Source organism: Palaemon carinicauda, chromosome 20 (assembly GCF_036898095.1).
Source record: "Palaemon carinicauda isolate YSFRI2023 chromosome 20, ASM3689809v2, whole genome shotgun sequence".
Lineage (NCBI taxonomy): Eukaryota > Metazoa > Arthropoda > Malacostraca > Decapoda > Palaemonidae > Palaemon > Palaemon carinicauda.
Genome location: NC_090744.1, coordinates 108329133 through 108343964, shown reverse-complemented (window position 1 = coordinate 108343964; position 14832 = coordinate 108329133). Strand labels below are relative to the sequence as shown.

The 14832-nt window shown below is 36.3% G+C and overlaps 1 long non-coding RNA gene across 1 annotated transcript; it reads left to right on the top strand.

Annotated features, from left to right (window-relative positions):
- The first annotated feature begins 319 nt into the window (after positions 1 to 319).
- On the top strand, positions 320 to 14593 carry LOC137614357 (uncharacterized). Its single transcript, XR_011039072.1, has 4 exons — positions 320 to 387; positions 9260 to 9346; positions 9583 to 9664; positions 13109 to 14593. It is a non-coding gene; the product is annotated as an uncharacterized lncRNA (long non-coding RNA).
- The last annotated feature ends 239 nt before the right edge of the window (positions 14594 to 14832 follow it).

The window sequence follows — 14832 nt, the reverse complement described above, 5'->3', positions numbered from 1 at the left end:
AACTAAGTATGGTGGAAAATCACTTTGGGTTGGAACGTTCATGAAGTAACTCTTGTCAACATAAATGGTCTATCACAGATGCATTATACACTTAATTACGCTAAATAGTAAGACGTCCTTATACATATTCTTTGTTTTAGATAGATTATTCATATGTATATAGCACATCTAATACTGAATTTTCATAATAAAATGTCTTGTGTCAGCTTATTCTAGTATCGCCTACCAACCATTACTAGGTTAAACGTTAAGTTTTTAGCGAATGAACGAAACCTCAGTATGGTGGAGCCCTCTGGTTGGTTAGAGAAAACTTGCCAGACTTTGACAGCTTAGTGTAATGGCCGTCAGTGTCCTTATCAGCTGTGTGGTCGAAGTGTTCTTGAATTGGTAAGTGATTTTATAGTTTTACTCTATTACGCTCCCTCGCACTTTTTTTTAGAGATTCGGGTAACTAGAGAGAGAGTATCTTGATAAGTTATCATATGTGGTGGAAATTCCTTAAAAGTCGTATATTCTGGAGATTGTGAGGTCATGCCGTCTTTTTCAAAGTGGAATAATTTTTTTTTTTATTTTATTTTTTTTTTTGGAGGGGGGTTGCTAATTTTCTATTGATAATATGACTGAGTTGGTTCAGTGATGTACTTTATATCCACAAAGGTATAAATCTAGTGAACTAAATTACGTTAGACGCTTCAATCCTTAGTGTTGTCATAATGTCGGTAAGTTATGAAAGAATTCGTAACTAGTGATTAGCATGCAAGGTAAATCTATGAAAAACACGGAACAACATTTCTAAGGAAAAAAAAAAAAACTTTTACTACAGTAAATTATATGCTTTCAACGAATTTTACTTATTTCCACAGCAAATAAGCCGTTCAACCGTTATTGACACCTCCCTTAGGACACATGTGGGAGCCTTGGATTTTGGACAAAATGTGATTATTTAACACTTTTGAGATTTGTAAAAGGGTACATGCGTTTGGTGTTTAGCCACCAATGATTCCGTAAATATAATAAGAAATTCATATAGGTAAAACATATTTTTTTAGACCGATCGTACATTTCATCCTATTTCTATCCAAACGAAAAATTGTATGAAATCAAACTTGTCCATTGTACCTCAAAACTTCCGAAAATTGTCTTAACCGACTGATTATTCATATATTTCATTGTCAAATTTGTGTAAAACTCCCGAAATTTGTTTCACAACATAATCACGGACATACTCGATATCTATGTGAATGAATGGGGAATTTATCGGAACGTACCCACCCCTAATGATATATAAGGACGCTTATCCAATTGAGGTTCGGTAGCAATACCTATATCCAAGGTCTATAGACCTTACCTATATCCATGACAGGGTACGGACATTTTCTCCCCACTGGACATTTTCTCCCCACCGGACATTTTCTCCCCACCGGACATTTTCTCCCCACCGGACATTTTCGCCACCTATCTTCCTAAGATAATTTTCCCCAACGGACATTTTCCCCTAACGGACATTTTCCCCTAACGGACATTTTCCCCACCTATCTTCCTAGGATAATTTTCCCCAACCCACATTTTCCCCAACGGACATTTTCCCCACCTATATTTCCCTAGGACATTTTCCCCACCGTACATTTTCCCCACCGTACATTTTCCCCACCTATGTTCCTAGGATAATTTTCCCCAATGGACATTTTCCCCAACGGACATTTTCCCCCAACCGACATTTTCCCCACCTATCTTCCTAGGATAATTTTCCCCAACGGACATTTTCCCCAACGGACATTTTCCCCAGCGGACATTTTTCCCACCTTTATTTCCCTACGACATTTTCCCCACCGTACATTTTCCCCACCGTACATTTTCCCCACCGTACATTTTCCTCAACGGACATTTTCCCCACCGGACATTTTCCCCACCGGACATTTTCCTCAGCTACATCTCCCTAGAACATTTTCCCCAGCTACATCTCCCTAGAACATTTTCCCCAGCTACATCTCCCTAGAACATTTTCCCCAGCTACATCTCCCTAGAACATTTTCCCCACTGGACATTTGCCCCACCGGACATTTGCCCCACCGGACATTTATTCTGCTGGAAATTTTTCCCATTTTCCCCTCTGTACATTTTCTTCACCGGACATTTTCCCCACCTATATCTACCTAGGACATTTGCCCCACCTATATCTACCTAGGATATTTTCCCCACCTATATCTCCCTAGGACATTTTCCCCACCAGACATTTTCTCCACCTTTATCTCCCTAGGACATTACCCCCACCGGACATTTTCCCCACCAGACATTTTCTCCACCAGACATTTTCTCCACCTTTATCTCCCTAGGACATTATCCCCACCGGACATTTTCTCCACCTTTATCTCCCTAGGACATTATCCCCACCGGACATTTTCCCCACCAGACATTTTCTCCACCTTTATCTCCCTAGGACATTATCCCCACCGGACATTTTCCCCACCAGACATTTTCTCCACCTTTATCTCCCTAGGACATTATCCTCACCGGACATTTTTCCACCAGACATTTTTTCCTTTATCTCCCTAGGACATTATCCCCACCGGACATTTTCCCCACCTATATCTCCCTAGGACATTTTCCAGCCAAATAACCAGTTTATCATATCCCAAATGGGAATAAGGACCTATACTATTCAGGTTGGGGAATTAGCGAATGGAGAAATAATAATTTTCTTCTATTGTGACCTGGGAAGGTTTGTGACCTGAGAAGGTTTGTGACCTGAGAAGGGTGATCCGGGCGATTGCCCCCCCCCCGCCAAGTCTGTGACCTGGGTACTACAGTACTAGGTTAGGTTGGTTTGTTAGGTTCTGTGATCTTTTACAAATCTCGAAAGTGTTGAATAATCACGTTTTTTGTCCTATTGCTCGCCCAAAGTCCCAGGTTCTCACCTGCGTCCGTCGGGAAGGGGTGGGGTCCATAACGGTAGAACGGCTTATTTGCGGTGGAAATAAAGGTCAAATTTGGATTTGCAATGCATGTAGTATAATTTAGATGTCAACAAAATTGTTACTTTTTATTTCTGCACATTGCTTATAATATTGTGGTTGGAGAAATGTCTGGTGGGAAAAAATGTCAGTGTAGAAGGCATCCTCTTGGGAAAATATCCTGGATCCGGCTATGACATACCCCATTGATATCATTACCATTGAACACTACCACTTTAGAAAGGCCACAGAAAACGGTATTGGAATTCCCATTTTCTATATGTTGATCCGCACGTAGGCTATTCACAAAACTACTGTACGTTCGGACATTTTTTACATCAACAATTGTTGAAATGTAAGGGCAATAACACCCGAAGTCGAAACTCGTTTAAGGAAATACGGCTTCATATCTGCACAATTTTTCATACCTTGGATGTCAAGCTACTGTTAGTTGTGGAACATGGACGGCTTGTGGTGGTTATTTTACCTTTTATAATTGGCAAGTAGGAGTAATGAATCACGGGGTATAGGTATGGGAAAGCATTTAGAATATTAAATCATTATGAATAATAAATTTGGGTGACATGTAAAAGTTTCTTTTTAATTTTTGAAAAGCTGCTTATACACTACATAGATATAAATATGAAATCCGTAATTAACTAAAAGCTAAAACCAACTTTTTCTATGTTTTGCCATTCATGCAATGGACGAAACATTATAAAAAAGTGAGAAACAAATCTCTACATTTTTTGTTTTTACATTTTGGTCTAATGCTACATATGTTATTACTTCATTTCTAGTGTTAGAAAAAATTGCTTCGTCGTTTCAGTAAGCCAACTCTGACCATCTCAAACGTAATACAAATTCATTCATCCACGTAAACTAAAGGTATCCAGTTTTCATTAGTCTTAATAATTATGCTTAAATTCTCGTGGACGAGTCTCTCTAAAAAAAAATCTATATGAAACTTCAAATTTTGCTATACGTCCTCTCTCTCTCTCTCTCTCTCTCTCTCTCTCTCTCTCTCTCTCTCTCTCTCTCTCTCTCTCTCTCTCTCTCTCTCTCTCTCTCTCTTATGCCCTTTTCCCCAGATCCCTTGATTAATATTTTCCTCATCAGGTCGAACTTAAGAACGTTATATTTATGAATGCTTCGATAATATGGATTTGACAATAAACAAGCAATAAGCTGTGTGAAATACTGAATGCCTCGGAAGGCATATTATAAAATGACTGTGAAGGTCTTGTAAAGAGTAAGATTTCCCTGCTGTATAGGACCAGAAAAGCAAACCATAAAGTGATTTACAGTAAAGCAGCCCTTCAACTAAGTAAAGTAGTAAAGTAATATCTCTCACTCGGCTCTAACCGAAATAACCTAGTACATAACTGGCATCGCCTCTATATAATATAATACTCGTATTTCATTTTGATTACGCTCATCTCTGCCCGTCCCTCTGGTGGGGGGGGGGGGACTACCCCGAAAGATACAATCGGAAACTCACAATCTCCCACAAATTGCCGAACCAGCGGGTTGTAGTTAGGAGAGGGTGTGGGAAGGGTTAAAACTGTGCGTGCGTGTGCTGGAAAGATGATATCACCCATCGTCCAACATTATCCACTTCTACCCAGTTTCTATCCTCCACACTCCCTCCCTTCCCTCTCTCCCTCCCTTCCCTCTCTCCCTCCCTTCCCTCTCTCCCTCCCTTCCCTCTCTCTCTCCCTTCCCTCTTCCTTTCTTCCTTCCCTCTTCCTTTCTTCCTTCCCTCTTTTCTTCCTTCCCTCTTTTCTTCCTTCCCTCTTTTCTTCCTTCCCTCTTTTCTTCCCTCCTCCTTCCTTTCTCCCTTCCCTCCTCCTTCCTTCCCCCAGACCTTCCATCAGACCTTCCATCCTCCCTCATTCCATCCTCCTTCCTTTCTCCCTCCTCCTTCCTCCCTCCCTCCCTCCTCCTTCCTCCCTCCGACCTTCCATCCTCCCTCATTCCATCCCCCATCCTTCCTTCATTCTTCCCTCTCCCCCCCACCCCTCCTCCTTCCTCTTCCTAAGTCAAGGTTATACCATTTACGAACTTCATTTTATATTTTTCATAAATTAATCTTGGAAATTTATATCAGGGCTCATACATTATCACAGTTTTTTTTGCATGAGGACCTTTGTGTATGAGCCTCTGGATTCCGCCAGTCTGGCGGCGTCAATGACCTTAGATGTCAGGATGCCAGAAAATATCAAATCAATCAATCAATCCGCCAGCCTGGCAATGTATTCAGTTTGAAATATGCCAGGGAAAACTATATAACTGACTAGCATTTGTGTTAAAACATTCGTGGAAAAGCGATATTGATAAAATTAATGACATTTTCCTTACTTAAAACTTAGTCACCCCGTTGACAGACGTAATTACATTATTATTCATAACCTAATTCTTATTATAGAAGTGAGTGGCTCGTTGTGTGCTTTCGTCTGGTCAGGAAAATTTAGTTTTCTCCGTCGTTGTGATCGAAAGAAGACGAACTATCAGAGCGCGCATTGTCATCGCTCGTAATATATGAAGGTAATAATTAATTTCTCACTCCGGTATCTGTTTTTAGTATTCAGCTAATTAGTAGTTTCATTTAATATATAATACATTAGGTTCTAGCAAATCTAGAATTTTCTATATGAAATTAACGAATTCTGGCTAGTTTGGTATTTTTCTTTATATGACTGATTGGGACTGGGGTATGATAACTTGCTTATTGGTCGATTAAAATGTGAACACCATCTCACAAAGTCCATTGATTTTACTTTGGGAGAATGTGGGTTACTGCATGCATTGTTTGCATATGATATTGCTAGCTTTACCTAGATTTCTTAAGCTGACCAATATTTGTACAATTTTCGTGATGTTGTTTTACAAGAGCCATTTTTTTTCCCTGCTCTTCAGTCTCAGTAGTAATCCCAGCATCATAACAGTCAGAAGAGAAGTTCATTGTTTCAAAATTTTGTGTATTTTTCATCTATTTTAATAATTGTTTAAAACTATGTCCATTCAGTACTGTTGCACATAAGGTAAAAAAAAAAATCCCCTAAATAATGACCCACACGAATGTTGTGCTCAGCTCATCCAAGTACCGCTTGCTAGAGTAGAGGAGTAGTTATGAAATGTTTATTTACAAACTAAGCGAGTCACTGCGGAGCAAGATCAATCTGAGGGGAACGTGAATAGAAATTGTAGGTAATCATGATACTTTAACAATGACCCAAGGCGATTGCGTGTGATGAACATCCATGTACTGCTTGCCAGATTAGAGGAGCAGTGAGATAATGTATGCGACCGAAGCTGGCCACGGAGGAGCAAAACCCATCCGAGGGATGTGATATGAACTAAAGGTAATTTTGATACTTAATTTCTAGCCACTTACATGAACCGTATATTTTTCAAACTGATTATCTTGTGTTTAATATTCATTTCTGAACATCATTATTTCTGCAAATCATAGTTTTTTAGCATTTCTCCACCCAAAGCTCGTTTCAAACTGGGTTCGCTCAGAATTGATTTTATAAGGTTAGAAAAAAATCGTGAACGCGTGGTTTGCCCATAATATTTATGGCCATAAATTGATGAAACAACAAACAATGGCTAGTAGATAAATTGACTGGTGTATTTGGCTAGAAATTAAAGTATATATTTACCTTAGTTTAAAGTTCAAAATTATTGCCAACAATGTCATTTTGCGAGGATAACCGATTTGAGTAATCAAGATGCCGACTGATGACTTAATTCACATCTCTATAATACTCCGAGTGAACAATAACATTTGAATCAAAGGGAGGATTTAGATTTATCCTTTGTAGGGTTGTGGTGGCCTATTGAAAGCGTCCCTGCCTGGCGCTCGCTAGACTGTGGTTTGAATCCCTCTCAAACTCGATAGCTTCGTTAGTATCTACAACCTCACCATCCTTGATAGCTAAGAATTGGGGGCTTGGGGAGCTTATATACATCAGCAGCCATTGTCTGGCCCATCCTGGTCCTAGCTTGGGTGGACAGGGACTTATGGGCATTGTACTACTTGTTAGTACAATTAAACTGTTCCCTGCCTCTGCCATTCGAGTGGCCTTTATACTTGTAGACAAGTGATATATTCTTACTAAAGTCGATTTAAAAGTTTATTCCTAGTGTTACTTACCGTGGTCTTGACTAAATTGTAACTGTCGATCGTACTCATTTTAGTCAAAATATTTCCTGTGATGTTGGTGCTACTTTAAATGTATTTTCTTTATTGAGTTCGACACGAAAATCGTTACAGATGGCTTCAAACTGTTGGAACCTAGATATATGTCTACTGTAGGCTCCAGAGCCTTTAAATATGCGGCCCCGAGACTAAATAATAAACTCCCACGAAACATTCGAATGATTGAAGACATTAAGGCTTTCAATAGGAAACTGAAGACTTTATTTCAGCAGTCTTTTGACAGTGACGATTTAACATTAAATGTACAATACGCGATATGAAACTTTAAATACTCTGAACGAACAAGGTAAAACGACAGCGGAAGTCCTGTAGAAAGTGGGGCTCTCCTGCTGTAGGGGACCGGAAAAGCAGCCATCAAAGTAAAGTAAGAGATAATTGTACGACGACAGCTGGCAAGAAAAAATAATATGGAATTTTGTCAATTTAGATTACGCAGAACCACTGCTTATATTGAGTTTATATAAAGAATGGAAGTTAAATATCCTTAAAATAATTCGCTAGATATCCAAGTCTGGGAAATACTTTACTTTAAGGGCTGTTTTCCTGGTCCTACTACACATGGAAACCCTGTGCCCTACATTCCTACAAGATCTGCCTGTTGTGTACATTCTTAGGTATGTAGAGTATCACACAGCGTGACCCGTGTTAATGGTTAAATTTACATTATTGAAGCACCTAGAAAATCTCTCTAACTTCGGATGTCCAGTGAAAGTTTAAAGAGTCTTGGGGCCGCATATTTGAAAGCTCTGGAACCTACAGTTGAGATATTTCTTGGCTCTAATAACGTGAAGCCATCTAACTATTCTTGTGAAAATTATTCGTTGGTTGCACGATGTGTATCAATTCTTTTAGATATTTTGGACGTCCAGTTCTGAAAACCTGAGTCATTGAACATATCTTAAATTCTAGATTGTGTTCATGGGTATCTTAAAACGATAAAGCTTTTATCCTACAAGACGTCCAAATTCGGCAAAGGTCATAGGGTATAGTGCATATGATAAAAAAAATTATTCAATATCATCTTTTCCTCTGAGGCTACAGAACGTAAAAAAAAAAAAAAAAAAATGAATATTGATTTCCAGTCTGGTACACGAGTTATTTTTTTTAACAGAAATATCCTATACGTTCTATTTGCATTAATGCCTAATTTTTATGGGAAACATTAACTATAATTAACTGCATGGCGGAGAGGGGTCGTAATGCTGAAGTGTGATTGGTCGTTTGGTCGGTATAACTTGTCTTGTTGTCGACCTACGTTCCGGTGAGGTAGGAGGGTATTATCCCTACAGGCTTTACTTATTTAATGGGCTGTTTCCTTGGTCCTATCACACATGGAATCTCAGTGCACTACAGGACGTGCATTCTGGGGTATTTAGAGTACCACACAGCGCATGCATTAAGCGTTAATTGTCAAATCGACATTATCGAAGCACTTAAAAAGGTATATCTCGATCGTGTTTGATGGAGGATGTGGTTTTTACTAAGATATTTTCACATTGAACTCTCGTTAACAGTTTTACTCAATATCTAAACTAGTAAGTAAAAAAAAAAAAAAAAAAAAAAAAAAAAAAAAAAAAAAAAAAAAAAAAAAAGGAAGCCCTTCATGGCTAGATATAAGCTCGGTAGATATCAAGAGTTGCATATGATTAGTGTGAACATGTAAGCTCCTGGTGAGAGGATGATAAACTCTGGTCATGTTTCTAAACTGGATGATAATGAACCATCTTAGGGAAACCAAATTGTAAACTTTAAACTTATAATAGAAATGATAGATTCGTGAAAGTGAATCCTAATAGTGTTGCAAGATTGTTTTGGTTAGATGTTAAGGTTAAAAAGTCAAAATTGCCAAGCTGTTACTTATGAGCCACTGCAGAAAAACTTTCACAGATTCAGAAACCACATATTTGTAGCAATCTTTTCCTTACAATCATTAGGTAGCATATGTTGTTTTTCTTATGCTGTATTTATCACAGAGGTGGTTGTTTATTTCAAGTAACGGTACAATGTGCTGAACATTGTTCAAACAACCTCAATTAAGCATAGCAATTGTCTCTTGTTATATTCTTTTTTATTTTTCCAGGTCCTGCTAGAATCTAGCTGTAGCTATCAGAGGAGAAATCAAAATTGGTCTTCATACTTCTTGTAACTGTAACTGTTATCTATTAGGGTAAGTAATAAGTATGCTATATTTCTAAAGTGGAATAATATTTAGGGATCTACAGATTTACAGCAGTTATTTCAATACATTCACCAAGTACCATACATTCCTTTTTAATTGCAACATTGAGCACAAAGATAGCTAACTTTCTAGCCTAATGGTACGTTATGCTGAACATTATTCAAAAAATGCTAATTTCAAACTATTCGTTACGTATTGTCTTCACTGAAGATTTCTTTTTTCAGGTGCTGCTAGAATTTACAGCTAGGGACATTGTATTCCAAAATAGCCATACTTCTACTGGTGCAGTAACTGTTATCTTTCAAGGTAAGATAAATAAGTATTATTTCCAAATTGAGATGAGATATGACAAGTTAAATCGTGGACACAGTATTTAGTTTTTAAATGTATGAATTTTATAGTTAAATTAGTTCATTAACTATGTTTAGCTTAAACTTAGCAAAAAATAAAAGTATCTCATCAGAACTAGTAACAGGCTGCTAGATGAGGAAACTAAACTAGGATATTTGCAGAGAAAAGACTAAAACAAGTAGAGCACATGGGAAAAAGTTACATTTGAAGAGCCAATAGAATAGGAATTAGGTGTCAAAGCTTCCATGGTGGTATCCACAGCACTTGTAAACAAAGCAGAGTATATCTTAAGTTTTTAAAGCAGAGTAGAACTGAAAGTTGAAGATTATTATCATGATAATTTACAAGTTTATTGCTATACAAACTACCATAAGAGGTATGTTAAAGTAACAAAGTAAACAATACCATATAAAGTAATGCAGCATAGAGAAAGGTGAGAAGAAATGTAGGTCTTAGAAAATAATGACAGCTTGTTTGATAGTGTCCTATTATCCTTTTATTTTAAAGGCTGTGAAATTCCAGTTCAGAAAGGAAATGAGAAATATATTTCCCTCCTGAAATTTAAGGTACAGGTAATTCAAACTTCAACTAAATAGAACAAATTTATTTCATTTGCTGTACCTAGTAATGCTTTCTTTATCTGATATATTTGTCAGGATTAGATTGTAAATAGATTAAGGTGAAGTAAATACAAGTCAGTCTTTAATAGTCATAAGATTGATTAGTTGATATATTGAGTAGGTCATTGGAATGAGCTATAATTGGCTAAAAGTTGAATGTATATTAATTTCAACACGCACAGTTTGCAGTAGCGCAATTTGTCATATCCTACAATTGTACCCTTTGCTCAGTGTATCTGACAAAAGAAAGTTTGTCATCTATTATTCATGGTGTATCATAATCTTGTAGATGAATTAGCTATCGCCACCTGGCACGGTAGCTCACTTCCTCTTGTTAAAATTACTTTAGGTAAGAACCTCAATAGAATGCTGCTTTTGTGAGATGCTGCTTTTGTGAGATGCTGCAGGTCATTTACCTAATTAGTGGATATTGTGATGATTTTAAGTTTATAGCCCTATCATTGACATGAATTAGAAGGGGTTATGCAGTATAATCAAATTAGACAAAGGGAATCTAGGGCTAAAACACACTCTCATTTTACATTAATGTAAATTCATACGGCTGAAATATTGGAGTGCAACTATTTCTATTGCTTGTAGAGCATGTATATAAAATGTTATAAAATGTGTGATTCGCACAAAACCAGTTTTATTAATAACTGGAAATGACAAACTGGCCATGATTTCAGTCCACTGGTAAAGTAAGAAATATAACATTGAGATAGGTAATTATAAACCCAATTCTTTGAGAGGTTAATAGGATTAAATCAATATACGCTGTATATTGAATTAAAGGTTGATATATTAAGTCCGATTTCTGGCACGTGGGTTAGTTCAGATAGTCGAATAACAGGATATGACTTGACCAATGGAATAACTTTGGAGATTTGGTAGTTTGTGGAATAACATGGGATAACCTAGTCATCGGAATGACATTTATGAAATGATAGGGTTTTATGTAGCAAATTGTGGTGGCCTATGTGGAAACGTCCCTGATTGGTGAACGCCAGACTGGGGTTCAAGTCCCTCTCAAACTCGTTAGTTTCTTTGGTCATTGCAACCTCACCATCCTTGTGAGCTAAGGATGGGGGTTTGAGGGAGTATAGGTATATCTGCTGAGTCATCAGCAGCCATTGCCTGGCCTTCCTTGGTTGTAGCTTGGTGGAGGGGGTGGGAGGGGGGGGGGGGTGCCTTGGGCGCTAATCATATGTATTGGGCATTGACCTGCTCGATAGCGCAATTTTACTGTCCCTTGCCTCGTTCAATCATGAGCGGCCTTTCAACCTTTAAAGAGTAGGTAGGTTAGTCCTTGGTTGAAAATGTAAGTAGTTCACTGGTTTAACATAAAATAAGTTAGTGAATAGGTTTTAAATGATATTAGTTAGGATAAATTATTCAATATGATTATTATTTGTAGAACTAGTTTATGAAGCTAATTTCAAAGGAAAATTCACTTTATCATAGCTAAGGTACTGTTGCCTGATTTGTTGAAAACATTTCGATCGTTTATTTTTCTCAGCATGTAAATATCTAGGCCACCATTTGCTTGTATGGCGTTGATATATTGTAGATAGTTTATACATCTTTACATATCACTGTACCATTTTTATCTCGATGGAATTGTTTTGTTTTGAATCTATACCTAATATACTTTTCATTCTTACAATTCTATCCTTGTATATTTTAGGAACCTTGCTTGATTTATCTATTTTGCATATTGGGGATTTTAAAGTTGATAGAATGTATAAAATACACATTTTATAAGTGGTCTCAATGCCTTGTAGAATCCATGTTTCTCTTCACAAACCTTTGCTGTTTCATTGGATATTCTGAGCTCAATTTATACAAACGCCAAGAACTGATATCTCGAGCAAGCCACGTAAGAGATTTACTATTTTTTAGTGTGATTTGAAATTAGCCAGGAAAAAACAATCAGTTAAATCACTGACTGGCTGTTATAAGCATACATCAAATTAGGTAAATATTTCAAAATTATGTATAACATATGGAGAACAGGCCAGTCAGAGTATGGAGGTTTTATAATTTAGTCAAGGAATTGTTAAAATTGATAAAATTTAGTGGGATAGGTTAATCACTGCATTAAGGTGGGATACTTTGATCAATTGACTAAATTGTACTTCATTAGTGAGGTGCTATGATGAAGTTACCTATGGATTATTGAAAGAAATGCTAGTCAATGTGTTAAGGTTATCAGCATGCCAATTAGGGTGTTGCAGACAAGTTCAAGTCTGGCGCATTAGTCATTAGGTTAAGGTAGGGCTAGTTAGTCTGTGATCAGGTAACACTGGTTATGCATTGGGTTCTGGTATGCTTTTATTAATGGATCACGGTACAGTTGACCAATAAAATGATCATTACTAGATAAGCACAGTAAATAAGACCGGCCCTTTTAGTTTATTAATTTGCCGATAAGTGGGCAGCGGGCCAGTAAGTGATGGGTTAGTTAATAAATTGTATAAATTTTCATGTATATGGCTTCTAGATTACTTCAGTGGTGAGGTGAATACAGTATCTGAACTAATAAGACTTTCTGAGTGTCATATCTGCTAGATGTCATATAGGCCTACATATATGTAGTTTTTAATGCACTTCCAACTCTATATTATTGTCTCCTACGTGGCATTTGTGCATCTAAATTGTTTTTTATAGAATTCACTCTGTTACTTTAGTAGAATATTGGAGTTTTAAGTGCTGAGTGGAAGGAGCTTTACGGGGATATACCATGTGTCACAAACTAATTAATTCTATCTTTTCACAGGTATCATACGAGCTATAATTAGCTGTACAATGAAGATTACTGAAGTAGCAATGATCATCATCAGATGTGGTAGTTACGATAGAAGAAATGTCAAGAAGAGTTCCTCAGGAGATGAAAATGATTGAATAACTCTATTGTCATTAATTCGTTCCAAAGACTTGATTAAGCCCTGCATAGTCCCAGTAGCAGCAGCTGATAATCAAAGAAACGTTACCCAAAAATCATAAAATTTTGTTTGTTTAAAGAAAAAAAAAATTAGGTTTGAAATACGTCTCAAATTTATAGCTCAAAAAATGTTGTTCTATTGTGTTATCTCGATGAAAAGCATCGAGTTTTAAATCTGCATCAAAATTGATTGATTTTTTTTTTTTTGTATGTAATTAGTATTCAATATTCCTTTACTACATTTCCATCATACGTAATTTCATCATTTAGACAGATTAACATTTTGAACCTTGTCTAAAATTTATTTATTTTTTTGTGTGTAAAGTAAGTTACTTATTTTCATAAAAAGTCTATAAACAAAGTAAGACATAATTTATATTTATAGTAGCGTCTTGCTCAAGTGAGGAAACTGAATACCTAGGCATTTTCATACTTAAATTAAGAATTTTGCTACTTAAATTTCCACTAAAACGTTTCCTTTTTTTCAACAATTGACTACATAGTCAATTTCCTCTAAACTATTTGATATTATATTTGTTAACATTAAAAATTGTGTATTACTTTCAACAAGATCCCAAAATATGTGATGGACTGGTAAATAAGTGTTCCCATCGACTTTAATCCAAAGTACATCTTGTCTATGTTTGCAACTTATTGCTATACCATTGAGTTTCCTTTCCTCTAAATCCTGTCATGCAATCCTCAGCAACTATTATGAATTTTCTCCTGTAGCTTCAAAAGTTTTCTTTAGTTCTCTCAATTCTCAAATTTTTGGCCCTTAAATATGGGAAATTAGTTTGACAGAATATATAGTTTAATTTGATGGATGTAAATATAATCATTCGTAGAGGAGTAGGAATTGCTCAAGAAAATGTTTGCTGTTTTTCTTTTCAATCACAAATTTTCTTTTTCTTGCAAATGTTTTACATGGGAAATTTTTCATATTCTCACAACCAAGATGATGTATTACTGTTATAGGATACACACAGTACATACAAAATAATCTGATAAATAGATTTTAATTGTTTTTTGACTACATATACCACTTTTCAGTTCCACTCCACTGCATAATCTAGCTAACCTGAATAATATAATATAGTAATGGGAGCAACGATACAAATTTTGGTTTTAGGGGATAAGACTCAGTAAAGGCCCAAATAGGAATTTGGTTAGACGTCCATTTTTTTTTCAATTTTGAGTATAAACATTTTCAACGTTAATTTAAGTAACATAAATAAAATATATTGCTATGAATGTTCAGTTGTAGCCAGGAAGCAAACTGAAGTGTAAACCTTTTGGATTTAACCTCACAAATTCTAATATACTATGTAGCCCTTTTTCAAAAAGAAAGAAAATTCATTTATCAAAATAGTTTGTAGTAAGAATTTTTTTCTTTAGGTTATATAACTGGCTCTAGTTTAAAAAATAACTTAGGACAAAATTATTTGCCAAGAAATATTTTCCCCCCTATTGAATTTAAAACAGACCAGGTCATACCATAACTACACATCCATAGGTAATAGCTTAGAATTTTCCTGTTTTATGACATTGTTAAACAG